Genomic DNA, 17,196 nt, shown 5'->3' with positions numbered 1-17,196 from the left:
TCGTCTCATTTATGAAGAATGTTTTATTAAGGAAAAGGTGTTTTAGATTATGGTGGTGAGGTGTTTTAGATTATGGTGGTGTTTAGAGAATTGGGGATGGTTCTAACATTCGCATTTATGAGGATAATTAGGTGGCAAATTCAACTTTCTCTTCTCTTCAGGTTCTATCTAACCAAGATTTAAAATTTTGATATCAATAAAAATATCAAAAATTTGAAATATGGAAATTTCCATAAAAATATTGGAAAGTATCAAAAATCAATAAAAAAATTACAAAAAATGATGGAAATTTATTTAGAAAAATGAAAATTTTTGTTGAATTAGCTTATTTAATCAATCGATTACCAATTAATTATAAAAATTGCAAAAATATTAAATAAAAATTGTATTTCTCTCAATCAATGTAATTTATAATAAGTGGTAATGATCAAAAATAAATTATTATTAATAAAAACATAAAAAAAATGTTTATATTTGATGAAATTGTTTATTAATTAAGATAAAATAATTAGTACAATTACATTATTTTCATAAATATCATCTCTATACTTATAGACTTCTTAGGTGGTCAAAAATGATTGGTCTCTTTCTCATTCTTATTTTGAGATGTGAAATATAAAAAGTAATTATTAAAAAACATATTTCTTTAATAATTTTTCATGTAATTATTAATATCTCAACCATAAAGATTTCATTAAATGTAGTTGTCCTTAATGTTTAGTATAACATATTCTATCATGTTTTTATTTTTATTTGCTTAATGTTATTAATTTAAATACTATTAATATCAATTCTACATAATGTTGGATTTCTATATTATTATTTTATGTTATCATTTTTCATTCTTATATAATTAACTATTAACTTGTAATTATGGGATTCTAGTTAATCCTTCTTATACAAAATATATAACAAGTATATATATAGTTTATCAATAAATAGAATCTATTAAGATTATTTAATTTAATTTACTTCATTTTATTTATATCATTAAATATTTGAAAGACAATTAAAAGGTTAAAAAAAAAAAAAGCTATCACTAAAGTTAATTTGGTAAAATACTTTACTAAACATCAATAATTTTTATGAATTTATTTATAAATGTTTTTAAAATTTTATAGATATTTTCAAAATTCTATGGAAATTTTGAAAATTTACATGGAAATTTTCAAAATTTCGATGGATATTATAGATTTTTTAACCAAATTGTTAAAAATTTGATATAGATATTTTGACAGAAATTTCTATGAATTTGAGAAAAATTTTAGAAATTTCAATGGATATTATGGAAATTCTACTCTTTTCTATTTGAAACCTAAATATCTTTTCGACCATTTAACAAAATGGAACTTTCGAAGAAATTTCAACAAAAGTTTCAGATTTTTTAAACCTTGTATGTAACAGGGAGTTGAGTGAAAAAGTTAAGGTGGCAAAATTGATTACTCTTTTTGGGTGGACGGAATTTGGATTTGGCGAACACATCCACAAGGTTCTCCTCCGAATTCACATACTCCAAAGAAATTTCTCCAAGATCTTCAAACTCCCTCAAGGAATGATATTTGACCGAAATATGTTTTGTTCTTCCATGTTATATTGGATTCTTAGCTATTGAAATTGCTGAAGTGTTGTCACATTTGATGATGGTTGGACTTTCTCGAGTATGACCAAGATCTCCCATCAATTTTATTAACCATATACATTGGTTTGCACAAGTTGAGCAAACAATATATTCGGCTTTCACGGTACTTTGATTCGTTGTGGTTTGCTTCTTTGCATTCCATGAGAAAGGATCACTCCCAAGTGAAAATAAGTAGCCCAAAGTACTCCTCATATCATCAATATAGCCCGCCAAATCACTATCCGAATAGCCAACAAGCTTTACTCATCCTTTGCTTCATATCTAACTCCATAATCACTAGTGCCCTTAAAATACCTAAGAACTTTTTTTGGCACCTCTAAGATGACTTTGGGTGGGTGCTTGCATATATCTTGAAAGCACACACACGGCATACATATTATTTGGCCTAGATGAGCACACATAAAGCAAACTACCAATCAAGAATTGATAGAGAGTAGGATTTACCTTTAGTGTGCCATCCTGCTTTTGGTACTTCTCTCCTTGGATCATTGGAGTGCTCATTGGATTGTATTCTTCAAGATTAAACTTCTTCAAGAGATCTTTGATGTACTTTTCTTATGATATAAATATTTCTCTTTGGTGTTGTATTACTTCCACACCAAGGAAATAATTTATGAGACCTAAGTTGAGATATCTCAAACTCCTCCTCAAGTTCATGTCTTAGCTTATCCACATTCCTTATGTCCTTATCAGTGACCAACAAGTCATCCACATACAATGAGACTACTACCATGCTTCCTTCAATCTTCATATACAAGGTGGATTCGTTTTGACTCCTTCTAAAGCCATGTTCCAGCAAGTAGCCATCAATCTTTCCATACCAAGCTCTATGATGAGAATCTGCGTACATCCGTACAACCTATAACTCACAAGGTTACTAATCCAGTGCAACTAAAAAGGGGACCGATTACTAGGGCACAAGCTAAAAGGTTTAAGAATAATCTAGTTAGCTTCATACAAGGTGTGATTAAATCTCAAGAAGGCATGGTTATACCTGAAGATTCACTAACAAACCCGTCCTTTGCTACTCGAAGTCCATAGATGGACAAAAACAGCTTCCTGAGTCTCTTTTTGCCTTCACAATTTGAATGCTCAGCATGGGCTTAGAATCTTTGGGTATAATCATGTCTTCTTGAGATTTAATCACACCTTGTATGAAGCTAACCAAATTATCCTTAAACTTTTAGCTTGTGCCCTAGTAATTTGCTCTGTCTTCAGTTGCATAGGATCAGCACCCTAGCGGGTTGTAGGTTGTACGGGTGTAGGTGGATTCTTGTCATTCAGTCTCGATGAATTTAATCCATCTTCCATGCTTTCGGTTAAGCTTCCTTTGGCCTTTGATGTGCTTCAAAGATTTGTGATCTATGTGAATATATGAAGGCATGGTTATACTGAAAGATTTTCAGCCTGTACTGAGCATTCAAGTTGTGAAGGCAGAAACGGACCCAGGAAGCGACAAAAATGGACTGGGAAAGCTGTTTTGATGCATCTACAAACTCTAGACAGCAAGGGATGGGTTTTTTAGCTTATGAACATGATTAAACTCACCAAGGGATCATGGAATCATGCCAAGGCAGAAGCAAAACTGTCCAAGAACAATATTTGCACACACACTTCAATATGGGCTGAATTGCACTGTTCTAGCACTGGGAAGGAGATAACTTGTAATCCAAGCAAGTTTTGGTCATTCCAATCATAATGTTGCCATGTCTCCAAAGCTCAGACTACATATGTTAGATAATTCAATGCCGCTCCATTTAACTTCTCACTAAAGTATGCTATAGGTTTTCTTTCTTGCAACAACACAGCTCCAATACCTATATTAGAAGCATCACATTCAATTTCAAAAGTTTAGAAAAATTTGGTAAAACCAATAAAGAAGAATTAGTTAGTTAATTTTTCTTTCAAAAAATTAAAAGACTTCTCTTATACTTCTCTCCATTGGAATCCCACATTCTTTTTGACAACTAGAGCCCATATCGTTGCAATGGTATTAAAATCTTTGACAAATCTCCAGTAAAAGCTAGCCAAACCATGAAAGCTCCTTACATGGGTGATTGTTGTAGGTTTCGACTACTCTTAAATGGCTTTGACCTTGGATTGGTCAATGTTAATCCCTCAACACTTACAACAAATTCTAGAAATATAAGCTTAGTTTGGAAAAAATCATACTTCTTCATATTAGTAAACAATTTTGCCTTTCTAAGTACTTCTAAAAGTAACCTAAGGTGTCCTACATGATCATCTAAATTTCTACTATATACAAGAATACCATCAAAGTAAACAAGCACAAATTTTCCAATGAATGGATGCATGACATGGTTAATTAATCTCGTGAAAGTGCTAGGTGCATTAGTTAAACCAAAGGGCATTACTAACCACTCATACAAACTATACTCTGTCTTAAATGCAGTTTTCCAATCATCTCCCTCTTTCATTCTAATTTGATCATACCTACTTCTAAGATCAATTTTAGAAAATATGCATGCACCACATAACTTATCAAGCATATCATCTAATCTAGGAATAGTATGCCTATACTTAATAGTTATGTTATTAATAGTCCTACAATTTACACACATACGCCACAAACCATCTTTCTTAGGTACTAATAACACAGGTACGACACAGAGGCTCATGCTTTCGCTAATGTATCATTTTTCAAACAATTCACTTGCCTGACTTTGTAATTCCTTTTTCTTCTTAGATTACTTCTATATGCATGCCTATTAGGAATTGTGGCTCAAGGAATAAAATATATTTGATGTTCAATCCCTCTAATAGATGGTAAACCACTAGGAAAAAAATCTATTTTAATCTCACCTTGGCTAAGATAAAATATCTTCTTTTTCTTTTCTTTACTCTCTTTCTCACTCTCGAGTTTCTCTTTCTCTTTATCATTCTCAATTTTCTCTTTCTTTTTCTTCTCACTTTCGGGTTTAGAAAACTTACCTTGGTGGTGCGGCTTGGCCTTGCTTTGTTGAATACTGGCTGAAGTCGTGGGCGGCATGCTTGACTTCTCCCTTTGCCATTCAGCCTCCTTTTTTTGATGCATTTACAATTGATCTCTAAATACTTCTTTTGGTATCAACGGCTCAAGTTTAATTTTCTTACCTTTAAATCAGAATACAATGGTATTTTCTCGACCATAATGTATGGTATCTTTATCAAATTGTCATCGTCTTCTTAACAAAAATTGTCCGGCATGCATAGGTACAACATTACACAAATCCACATCTACATAATTATCAATACTAAATTTTACCTTGGCTTGTTTTTTTAACTTCATCTCATCACTATCATTAAGCCATTGAATTTTATCCACCATAATATTACTAATAACATTAGTACAACTTCCACTATCAATAGTCACACTATAAATATTACCCTGAATGTCACATCTAGTATGGAAGATGTTTTCCCTTTACACTTGATCTTTATCCTTATACATGATCAATACTCTCCGTGCCCTTGGAGGCTTTTGGGTCTCGGGTTCACCTTGTTCTTCCTCTTCAAATTCTTCCTCATCATGTTCGGTTTCAGCTTTAGCTTCATCACTATCGGACTCCAATTCTCCATTGTTCTTCAGCATCATAATTCTTCAGTTTGGACATTGATTAGCAAACATGTCCTCAACCTTGACACTTAAAACACATAATTTTGATAGACATATGCAGCATCTCTTCCAACTCCACATATTGTTGTAATTCCACTTGGTTGGCAATCTTTCTGTTTAATCCTCCAAGAAACCTAGTCATTGTTGCCTCATGGTCCTTATTCATGCTCAACCTCATCATAATCATCTCCATCTCTTTGTAATAGTTCTCCACGGTTCTACTTCCTTGAGACAAAGCTTGTACCATTTGATGCAACAAGCTATGATAACTGTAACACCCTGTACCAAAAATACACATGTTTTAACAAGTTTGACCAAATTGACTAAGTTTGACCAAGTTTGACAAAATGAACAATATGTGGTCTAAGTTGACTTTTTTATTGGTCAATATTTTTTGTTTGACTGAGGTACCATTGTGTAGATCTCATCGATACAAGTTCACTAGCGGCAGGCAAAATTCTGAGTTACGAATAAAAAGTTATGGTTTTGAGAAGTTTTAAGCATAAGTTTTATATTAGTGTCCAGTTTTTGTTTGTTAGTGACCCAAGGCTCTATATAAGCCTCAGTAAGCGTGCTAAATAGGAAATCAAATTCCAAAATACCAATTTCATCCCTAAAACTTGAGAAATTCCTCCTCCAAACCCATGAGTCTTAATTGGGTCATTTCAACCAGTTTAACGGTGAACCGAGTCACTGCCGTTTTTGCCCATTCCTGCCACCAAGCCACAACATGCACCAGCCAGAGGAAAACCACGTTGAGGCGAGCTTGGCCGTGAAATTTTACAACAAACGGAGGCTAGACGTGCTGGGATTTGGTTGGCGACAGTCGCAATGACCGGTGAGGTGGGTCGTCGGATTTTCTCTTTTTTGGCCATTTTAGGCCAACCCATAGACCTTTCCTATTTTGGACCATCTGAGCTCATTTCCATGGTTATTTTTCCCAAATTTCTCACCGTTTGAGAGATACAACAATGAGAAATTCGATCGAGCTCTAGTTTTTCGGCTACTGGAGGAACTTGTGGATCGAGGTGAGCATACTTCTGTGTTCCTTGTCTCTTGGAATTTCTGTGGATATAAATTTTGTAAATTTTGGAGGTCATTTGATAATTTTTCCATTTTTGAGTCAATTAGTTAATTATCAGATAAATTCAGACTTTGTTTGGACAAAATTAGTTAAATTGAAAAAAAATGGAGTTGGATTAGTGGGATTAGATATTATTAAGACCCACTAGAAGGTTCAATTTTGAAAGTTTAGGCTTCAGGTGAAAATCCCCAATTTTGAGTATCGGGTCCTAAGGGTACGCGGTATAATTGGACCGTTCGGTGTTCAATTTATGTAATTTTATAGTAGTATAAATCAATTTGAGACATTTGGGTCATACCAGTGTCTTTGTTTAGTTATTTGGAGCTTGACAAATATTTTTATTATATTACAAACACTCGTGTTAAGTCTGGAGGCGGTCCTGCAGGAAAATAGGAGTGAGCATTTGCAGTACTGTGAGTGTTTATTATTTTTAAAATATTTTGGGTATATAGAATAATATATATGTATGGTTGGATATTTTACGTATATACAAATTGATTGAAAGGATTACTTTATGCATATATAATATCTGCTTTTACTTAAATGAGTTATCATTTTATGTGGATTTTATTAATTTTTAATTTTGATGAGTTCATAGTGAACTTGTGAATTATGTTAATTAAATATCCTGGTATTTGAATTGAGATTTTAAATTATTTTGCAAAATAATTGATTTGAGAAACAGATTGAAAATTTATATAATTTTAAGCATATTTAAATATTTTATAAATTTTTAGTGCTTAAAATCGGTTTATGGTGAACATATTTTACTGTAGTATTTTTTATTTTCGCATGAAATGATGATCTGAGAATTTTGAAATATTTAAATAAGTGGTGAAATTTAAATATTAAATTATGATTTATAATATAGTATCGTTTGGGAAAAGTATATATGATCTTACAAGATTGTTTTAAGGATACTATATTGGTTATTTTTAAATTGATGACCCACGTAATGCCAATATCTTGGATCAGTATTTATTATATTATATTATATTACAACGCGTTGGGTTTTGCCACGGTACCATGAGATTGGGTTCAGCCCACAGGATATTATTGTCACGGACCATGAGGTTGGGTTTATCCCACAGGTTATTATTGTCACGGTACCGTGAGATTGAGTTCAACCCATAGGATATTATTGCCACGAATTATGAGGTTGGGTTTATCCCACAGGTTATTATTGTCACTATACCGTGAGATTGGGTTCAGCTCACAGGATATTTATTGCCACAAACTGTGAGGTTGGGTACATCCTGACGGTTTATTATTTCCAAGATGTCTTTAATATATTGAGGGTCGTGAGATGGGTATATCTCACGGTTTACAGTTGGTACATCGAATGGTACATTCTATACGCTTTGAGTACATTGTTGATTTTCAAATATTCTAATCATTACTGCATTTTCATAAATATTTTGTGGAACTTGTTTATTATATTTTATGCTCAAATATTTATATCTTGATTGAGACATTTTATAATATTACAATGATCGTTCATTTATACTTTTGAGCATTGATTTTATGGTATTAAATTGGGATATAAATTCGGATTTTGTGAAATGATTTTTAAACAGGAAACTTTTCAAACGAGTGGAATGCGAGATCTTGAGAGAAATATTTTTATGGAAATAAATTATTATTTTTCTATTATACTATGCCACTCACTGAGATTTCTTTATCTCACATTTTATTTGTTTTAAATTCATTCCCCTAGGCCCAGGCAGTTAGTAGCAGTCTAGCTCATGCTCAGTTGTCACTTCGTTCTTCTGCAACAGCAGCAGTATTTATCTTTTCTTTATCCTACTTTTATCTTTTCGAACTCGTTTATTACTTATTTGTACTCCTAAACTTTGTTAACACTCCTAAAATGCTCTGATCTAAATATTGGACTCAGTAAAGACCATATTACATATGTGTGTAGTTATGGCCTATAGTACAATAGGCCGATTATGGACTTTTATGTTGTTGTGGTTTGTATTTATATAATAAGGTATTATTGTTAATGCATGTATTCGTTGTCCACGTTTTAAGATGAGGTTCCGTTGGATATTCTCTAGGGATTGTCTGGTGGAACTTCACTAGGCAAGACAACTCGGGAGATCTTAGGATTGTCCGGTGAGCTTTAGGCTTAGGCAGTTAGTAGCAGTCTAGCTCGTGCTTCGTTCTTCTGCAACAGCAGCAGTATTTATCTTTTCTTTATCTTACCCTTATCTTTCCGAACTCGTTTATTACTTATTTGTACTCCTAAACTTTGTTAACACTCTTAAAATGCTCTGATCTAAATATTGGACTCAGTAGAGACCATATTACATATGTGTATAGTTATGGCCTATAGTACAATAGGCCGATTATGGACTTTTATGTTGTTGTGGTTTATATTTATATAATAAGGTATTATTGTTAATGCATGTGTTCGTTTTCCACGTTTTAAGATGAGGTTCCATTGGATATTCTCTAGGGATTGTCCGGTGGAACTTCACTAGGCGGGACCACTCGGGAGATCTTGGGAGAGTTCCCGGGACCGGTCCTGTCAGCTTGGTGTTAGAGCTTTAGGTTCTAAATTCCTTGGGGTTGCACATTGCTGTGTAACTCATCCTGTTTTTTGTATACCTTCCTAACCTATTTCTTGAAGCTATTTTCGTTTCTTTTATTCCTGGAAATAGTTTCTTTTTCTTGATGGCGCACAAAGGTAGACGTAGGTCTCAGCAGGCTTCAACCGAAAGTATGGATGTGCCCACTTATGAGGAGCATCTTGTCAAGCGCTTAGCTCAATCACTCAAGAGGAGTGTGTTTACTGGTTATACTGTTGATCAGGCTCGTAGACTCGGAGCGGTGGGTTTTAATGGCTTCACGGACCCTATTGTAGCCCTATCTTAGCTAAATGACACGGAGAAGATTTTGGATGAGGGTATACAGTATCTGGATGAGGATAGAGTAGGATAGCTAGCTTTATGCTAGAGGGTAATGCAAGAAAGTGGTGGGCATACGGGAGGACTATGAGACGTCACACATGGTGGTAATAGTAATTATGCTATACCATTGTGTCTCATCCTTCATCCTCAACTATGGGACTTAATGACCATGATCATGTTGATACACCGACTCCACAACAACCATCATCCCATGATGAGGTTTGTATAAATTGTATGAATTTTTTTTTTATTGTACCTATTAATAATTATTATTTTGTTTAAGTACAAAAAATGTTTTAAAATTGTAGATTTTTTTTTTGGGGGGTTATTTTATCAACTCTATTGATAATGAATGTTTAGGTATCTTTGAGAGATAGATTAACTATTCTTGAAGATGAAATGGCTGGTGTACACCAAGGCATTAAAGAATTAAGAATCTCTATGTTAAACTTTATAGTTAATGGAGCACCATGCAGTGCGAGTTCAAGTAATAACTGTCTTTATTTTTTACTCATATATTTTTATATTAAGCGTATTTTTCGTTATAACTGATTGTGTTTATTATTTACTTATTTAGGAGGACAGTGATAACCAATGGCCATAAAATGATTGTTTAGACCCTCATTTAGGGGAGTTGGGCAATTTAGGAGGTGATGATGAGTTCGATTTGGGAGATGGAATAAGAGTAGAATTTGAAGGTCATATCGAGTTAGAAGATGAAAATAAAGAAGAGTTAGGATTTGATGTCACCCCTAGTGATAGACAGTCATGTCCATTAGTTTTAGGTGATGCAGGAAACAGTGTTAAGATTATCAATATAGTGTCTCCATCAAAGTTTCCCTCTGGTAGATGTGCTGGAAAGGTAGCAGCTGCTAAACAATTGATAGACATTGGGAGAAGTGATAGAAAGGTCGCAGCTACTATTAATACCTACTGTCAAAGGCATATGAAAAAAACTGCAATGCACCTTACCTCGACCATCATCTGCTTTGAAGTTTCACCTATGCTGATTAGTACCCACTAAACTTGCAAAAAAGTTTGACCAATATATGAAGATATCTGATCGTGCAGTAAAAGTGGACATGGACCTTTTTTGTGAGGGTAAAGATTTTCTTAATAGGCTTCTAATCAGTGAATGGTGGCTAATTCACAATGTTTTTATATTTTGGATCGAGATTTTTATTTATTAGTGTGCTAAAATTTCATGATTGTTAAACTTCATGGTTATAATTTAAAATTAACTTGTATTTTAATACAACATATGTAAGTTATACCTTACTTATTTCGAGCACGTCTCAATGCATTCCCGGATGTCTTTGATCCTAGTTTTGAGATGATTAATGGTAGATTTTTTGTAAGTAAATAAGTCTTTGTGATTTATATATATATATATATTTAGCTATTTACTAGTAGATTTTCTATTAATAATGGAAGGGAATGACAGAGTGCATTATGATAATTTATGATGAATAATTAATAATTTTTGTTGTAGGGATACATTGAGGTATCTTATAAAAAGTTCAATGCCAGTCCATTTAAATATGTGTTCCCAGATGAAATGCAATCGTATGTTTTGAGGATTCGAATGAAGGAGTCCAAGCAATGGAAAAGCGTAAATTATGTGCAAATAAAATGTCCAAATTGTTTAATGTTCACTATTTATTTATTTATTTATTTTCTTAATTGTTTCATGTATGCCTTTATAGTTATTGATACAATTGAATCAGCAAAACACGCATTGGCTTTTAGGACAGGTGGATTTGAAGGAGCAACATATGACCATATATGACTTGGATAAGGTTGGCAATCGAAACAAGGAGTTGCGTATTGTAAGAAATTATACTACATCTTGTCTTACTTGTTGCATTCTGCATGCTTCTATGAGGAACGGTAAGATGTTGTAAATTCTATTGATGAGTTCACTTGTGCATTGGTAGAAAAATGCCCCAGCAAACTAATGGGTAAAATTCCTAAACACTTACATGTTTGTTGAATAAATTTTTGCTTTGTAATTATTATTATTTTTTTCTAATAATAAATTTTTCTAGTAGTAACTGTGGCATTTTTGTGCTCAAATACATGAAGTTTTTATATGTCAGACTACCCTTAAACTTCATACAAAAGGACATAGTGTCCTTAGAATGAAGCATGCTCAGAAGGTTCATAACAATGAACTTAGTATATAAGCTAGGTAGTAGATTCTTGAATAATATAACTTCTTACAGTTCTAGAAATTTTAATTTTGTATGTAAGGTGTATTTTGAAGAACATTTAGTCGTAGAGATCATGCATGCTTGCTTGCTAGTTTGATTTTGTCTTTGATAATTTCTATTAACTTAAGATAGAGGGACAAACAATTTGTTAATTTAATTATCTTTTGTTATTTTCCTTGGCTTTTGAGAAAATTATTGAATAACTTAATTTGATGTGATGGAAATATTAAAATTGGAAGGAGATGGAATGTTAGTATTGTAATTTCATTATATCTTTCAAGACCTACCATGCACTTAGAATCTCTTGATCTTGCAATTTTTTTCCTTTGCGTTATATTAGTTTCTTTCTATCAGATTATACTAGTCCTATTTTAAATATTAATATTTGATTGAATGTGGGTGGTGGTCATGTTCTTTAATTACATTGATTTATGGGGGATAATTTATGAGCTTGTTAATGGTTTTGATAGCCATCATGGGAGACTAGTAGATGGTCCTAAAAATCTCACTCAATTAGACTAGCAGATGGTCTTAAAATCATTCATTCCTTCCTGCCTATGAATGCATTAAGCATACCAATGATTTATTAACAAAACATATTACTAATTAAATAAAACTTAACATATATTAAAATAATTAGACCTTAATAGTTAGGGCTACATCATAACCCTAGCTATGAAATTAGCTTATGGCAAAAATAATTTCAACATGCATAATTATAAAAAATAAAAATAAATAAATAAATAAATAAACAATAATGTTCACAATTAAAGCGAAAGAGCTCCAAATTGTAGCCTTCTTCTGCAAGCAAGCCCATGTCTCTATGCCCTCTCCAAACTCTCCAATTGATCTTCTAAAACTCTAAAACTTGACAACCCTAAAACCCTTAAGAGAACCTTAGAAACTCCCAAAGTTTGGTTTGTTTCTATTTAAACCTCCTAAAAGCTTTTAAATAACTCTCTAAACTTGTATATCTTCTTTCAATGTGGTGGGGACTATATATATAGGACTTTGAGAACCTTTTTCTCTCTTTATTTTCAATGTGGGAGTCTTGAAAGATAGCTTTTTTAGGCTATCAAAAGGGTTAGACGAATTTCATGTGTAAAAAGGAAACTTGATATTACTTGCTCTCCAATACTTTCCTTTTCTCTAATTCCTCCTAAAAAAATAGTTAATTAGTCTAATTTACCCTTAATGAAGCATGTGACATGACATGTGCCTCATTAATGATAAACTAACCAATTATTGCCACTTGTTTTTATCTTGGCCCTCAAATTGCCTTGATTCCCTTTTTTGATCAATAGTGGAGATATAACTAAAATATTCCTTTTTATAAATTCCAAACTTTAAATGACGATAACTTTTTGCTCGCACCTTGAAATTAAAAAATAATAAGACATTTGAGATCGTCAGATCGTGATGATTCATATGTCATCCACTTCCATTATGAAATTTTTGATAGAATCTTTATGGAATCTTCAAGGTATCTTTTATTGAAACTTTTTAATGCTTAGTCCGTTCGAGCTCAAATCTTGCTTCCCACCATAATTCGACCCAAGGAATCCATTTTTATGGTTGTTTTCTTAAAATTCTTCCTCTTTCACCTAGATTAAGAAAAATATATAATTGAGTATCTTTCCATAACAAATTAACAAATATTAAACTATAAATATGGCACAAAATCATCAATATTTTAGGCCTAACAATAATTTATGAGCGTGTTAATGGTTTTGATAGCCATCATGGGAGACTAGTAGATGGTCCTAAAAATCTCACTCAATTTTCTTATCGTATCTAATTTCTCTCATTGTAACTGAGAAAAGTATTATGTATGGAAGAAACAAATAAAATAATTTAAAAAAAGGAGTTTAAAATCATGATTGGCGGATGAGATTGAGAATCATGGTTTTTATTGGTATGTGCAAGTGTTTATTAAATTAATTATGGTAAAAAAAATTTATAAATGAGGGTATAGACAAAATATGTCCTGAACTCAATGAATGAGAATTCAATGGATTTATTAGCTATAAAATCTTTCAGTCAGATGCATTGGTACAACTATTACTAAATTGCATTTCTTTTAAAATAGGATATCTCTAGAATTCTAAACACTTATTATATATTAATATTAAATTCAATTATTATTATTATCTATTTAGTTTTAAAATTAACCATTAAGATGAAGATGGATTTAACAAATAATGTGTTGACATTTAAAATCACCAACAATTTAAAGGCTAATTTAACGGATAAGTAAATAAATAAATAAAAACAAAAAAAGAAAGAAAGACAAGAATTTGATCTTTTGCGTAGATGAAAAGGGTTCTGTCTAAAAATTGACAAATCCTAATATTATATAACAATTTAAAATTTTAACATTTAATATTTACTATTATAGTTTGTTCAATATGTTACCAATCAAATTATATGCTTATAACTTTTGATAAATTCTTCTTCAAAAAAAAAAAAAAAAAAGAAAGACAATCGATACATTTTGTTTTTCTTTTCAAAATCATTTGGACATTCAAAAAATTCTATTATAATCAGCTTCTTTTCTGACCAAAATGTTGGTACTTGGTAATCTTTCCAAATGCCTCTTTTACTTTAGGATTAAATTATTAAATTAAAATTTCTAAATATGTCCTACTCCATTATCACAACATAAATAAATCATTACCATCGAGTAGAATATATATCCATGATACAAAATAATTATGGAAAGACATAAATTAAAAATGCATAATTATAACAAGCTAAACTAAAAATCCCTAATGCCAAGCATTTCCATTGGCTCTGCTATTCTCACGTATATCATAAAACAATGGATTCATACATCTTTGCCTATAATGTCCAACACCACCGTATCAACTACATCTACGTCCAATAACATCTTCACCTTGAGATGGTATGCATTGTATCTTATGTGTACATCTTCGGTGGAAGAATAATAAGACTTGACACATCATCCGGAGTATGCCATTGTTTTTCATCTAAAACATGGTAAATGGACTCAGCATAAGCTGCATGGTATGCCTCCGCAATGTAATAATGAGAACATATGCAATAAGGAGTAATTTTGCATTCTCTGCAAGTATCAATACAATGATCATAAGGATATTAATTATAATCGAAGACTTTGCATAAGCATGTTTTTTATTGGAGATTAACTGTGCGCTTCAAACTTCCACATTCACAAGAAACTTATACATATTAATGGCTTTCATACGTAGCCCAATAGACTCCAAATTGTAGAGTTTGAGTTGCTCTTCCATATGATCAGTCATAAGCTTTGTCAATTTTGCACCTGCATTTCGTTGTTCATAAAACCACCTTTGCAGCAAATCTCTTGTATGTGCTCAATTAATGCTACTATTGGCATCTCTCCAGCATCTAGCAGAATACCATTCAAGCTTTCTGCGATATTAGGTGTCATGATAGTGTACTGTTCGAATGTACTGTGCAATCCTACTGTCATTTTCCTCAATTTGTCCCATATAAAACTCAAAATCTTCAAGCAATTATGCTTTTGTTGTGAGCATCAAACATTGTATTATCGTATCATAATCTTTCACATGTCTACTAGACTTAATATTTCTGCTTATATGGTACGTGCAGAGGCTATGGTATGTATTAGGAAAGATTTTGCATATTGTCTTTTCAATAGCTAGGTGTCTATCACTCACAAACACCAAATTCGAAAAATCTCCAATAACGTCTCCTTAAGGTTTTGGAAAAACCATGTGTATACTTGCTCATTCTCTCCATCTCCAATGTTGAAAGCCAAATGATATATTTACTTATTACCATCTATGCCCCCTGATATATACATGTAACTTTTGTATTTCCTTTTCAAAGTAATCGCATCAACAACTAATATAGATCTTATGTGGCATAAAATTCCCTAATGCGTACTCCAATCGCCATAAAAAAAAATACAAAATGGTCATTATTGTCTGTTTTGATACGTGTTAGAATCTCAGGATTCTTCTACTCTAATTCATAATAGTAAGCAAGCAACTTGGCAAAATTCTCCTCTGGAGATCCCCTTAACACTGTTAAGTACATATTCTTTACATCTCCATACTATATCATAGCTTATATTCACCCTATGTGTTTGCAAAAAGTCATGTTGAATTTCTCTGAGTTTGTAAACATGCAAAATCCTTTCATATTTAAATTTGATATGTTGCCTAATAACCCTACTACTCGCCTGCTTATATTCCCAATGCACGATATCTAACAAGCAACTGTGTACACTATCAAAAATTCTCACAATAAATATTTTCTCCTTTTTTAATTTGGTTGCACTTAATCGCCATTTACAAGTATTTTCCAAACACATGACCTTATATCGTTGTGTAGTTGACCATGTTATCTTAAACTTTTTATTTTCACGCATGCAACAAATACTTAATTTATTCTGTAACTCATGTTATTGCAAAATATCTATCCAACCACAATGCTCGCACAGCCTGTAAACTTTGATGAAACTATAGCCATAGAACCACTTCTGTTGCTCGATAAAAAGTGGTCGCTTATAGCACGATGAACCCTAATATTATGAAATCCTTTATTGTTCATTTTAGGATGCATATCATTGTTATTTTCTTGCAACTCATATTTAATTCTACATCATTATGATCAACATCATCCAACTAAATATTAACATCATCCCTTTCTGTACTGCAATTCTGGTAATTATTACTATTATGCAACTACTCATACTTTTCTTGGTTAGGAAATTGTTCAACAGAGTCACCTCGAACATCAACTCCTTCATAGATGTTAAATGATGTCCAAAACCATGGACATGAATTTGATCGCTAAACTAAGTTTCATGAACTATAATGTCATGAATTGTAGCCTTAATAGGTTCAGATTCGAGAACGTGTGGTAGACGAACAGCATGTAGAGGACGAGCAAAAGATAGATAATTATTCCCACAATATGAAGCAAATATTGTTTCATGAAGTTTTCTAAATACATGTTCAACATTGGAAAGTACCTCAACATACAATGGAGGTCGCATCATTGTCATCCCTCCATTCCTCACTTATTGAATAAAGCATTTCATATCCCTATCATTGCATATTTCTGTAGGATTCAACTTTTCTGTACAACGTCCATATATCCATTTTAGCTTTAGCAAATATTCATTTTGGTCTATCTTAATAAAATTGAAAATCTCATCCTCTAACTCTGATTTTGTGCATCTTTTACTAACAGAAACCATTATATTTTTACCATTTTGATACTTTGCAAGACCACCATCATTTCTCACTAATGTTCCATCGTATAAAACTCCAATTATAATATCATGGTTTTTCATTTCATTACAAAATTAAATGAATAACATTAAACTAAATTAATAAATTTATAAAAATATGAATAATACTAGGCAAACCTATTAGCTATCTCAAAAAAATCGATTTTTTTTTTCATTTTTTTTGCCAAGTCTAACATTTTCTTACAGTGAATTGGTGGAAAAAAGTGAAAAACTAGCAAATTAGCGAACTAGTGGAAAATAGCAGAAATTCATCTTTTTCATCCATTTTTCTAGGTTTTACTGGTTTTCGTGAATTTGCAGATCTACAAAATTATTAGCCCACTTTTTACATCATATGTAACCTAAGTACCTTTAAATTCAAATATAACAACTCATAAATTAATTTACTACATATCCATATCAAAAAATTTAAAAAAAAATATAAATCCATTTAACATAATGA

Source organism: Ziziphus jujuba, chromosome 12 (genome assembly GCF_031755915.1).
Source record: "Ziziphus jujuba cultivar Dongzao chromosome 12, ASM3175591v1".
Lineage (NCBI taxonomy): Eukaryota > Viridiplantae > Streptophyta > Magnoliopsida > Rosales > Rhamnaceae > Ziziphus > Ziziphus jujuba.
This window is presented reverse-complemented; position numbering follows the sequence as displayed.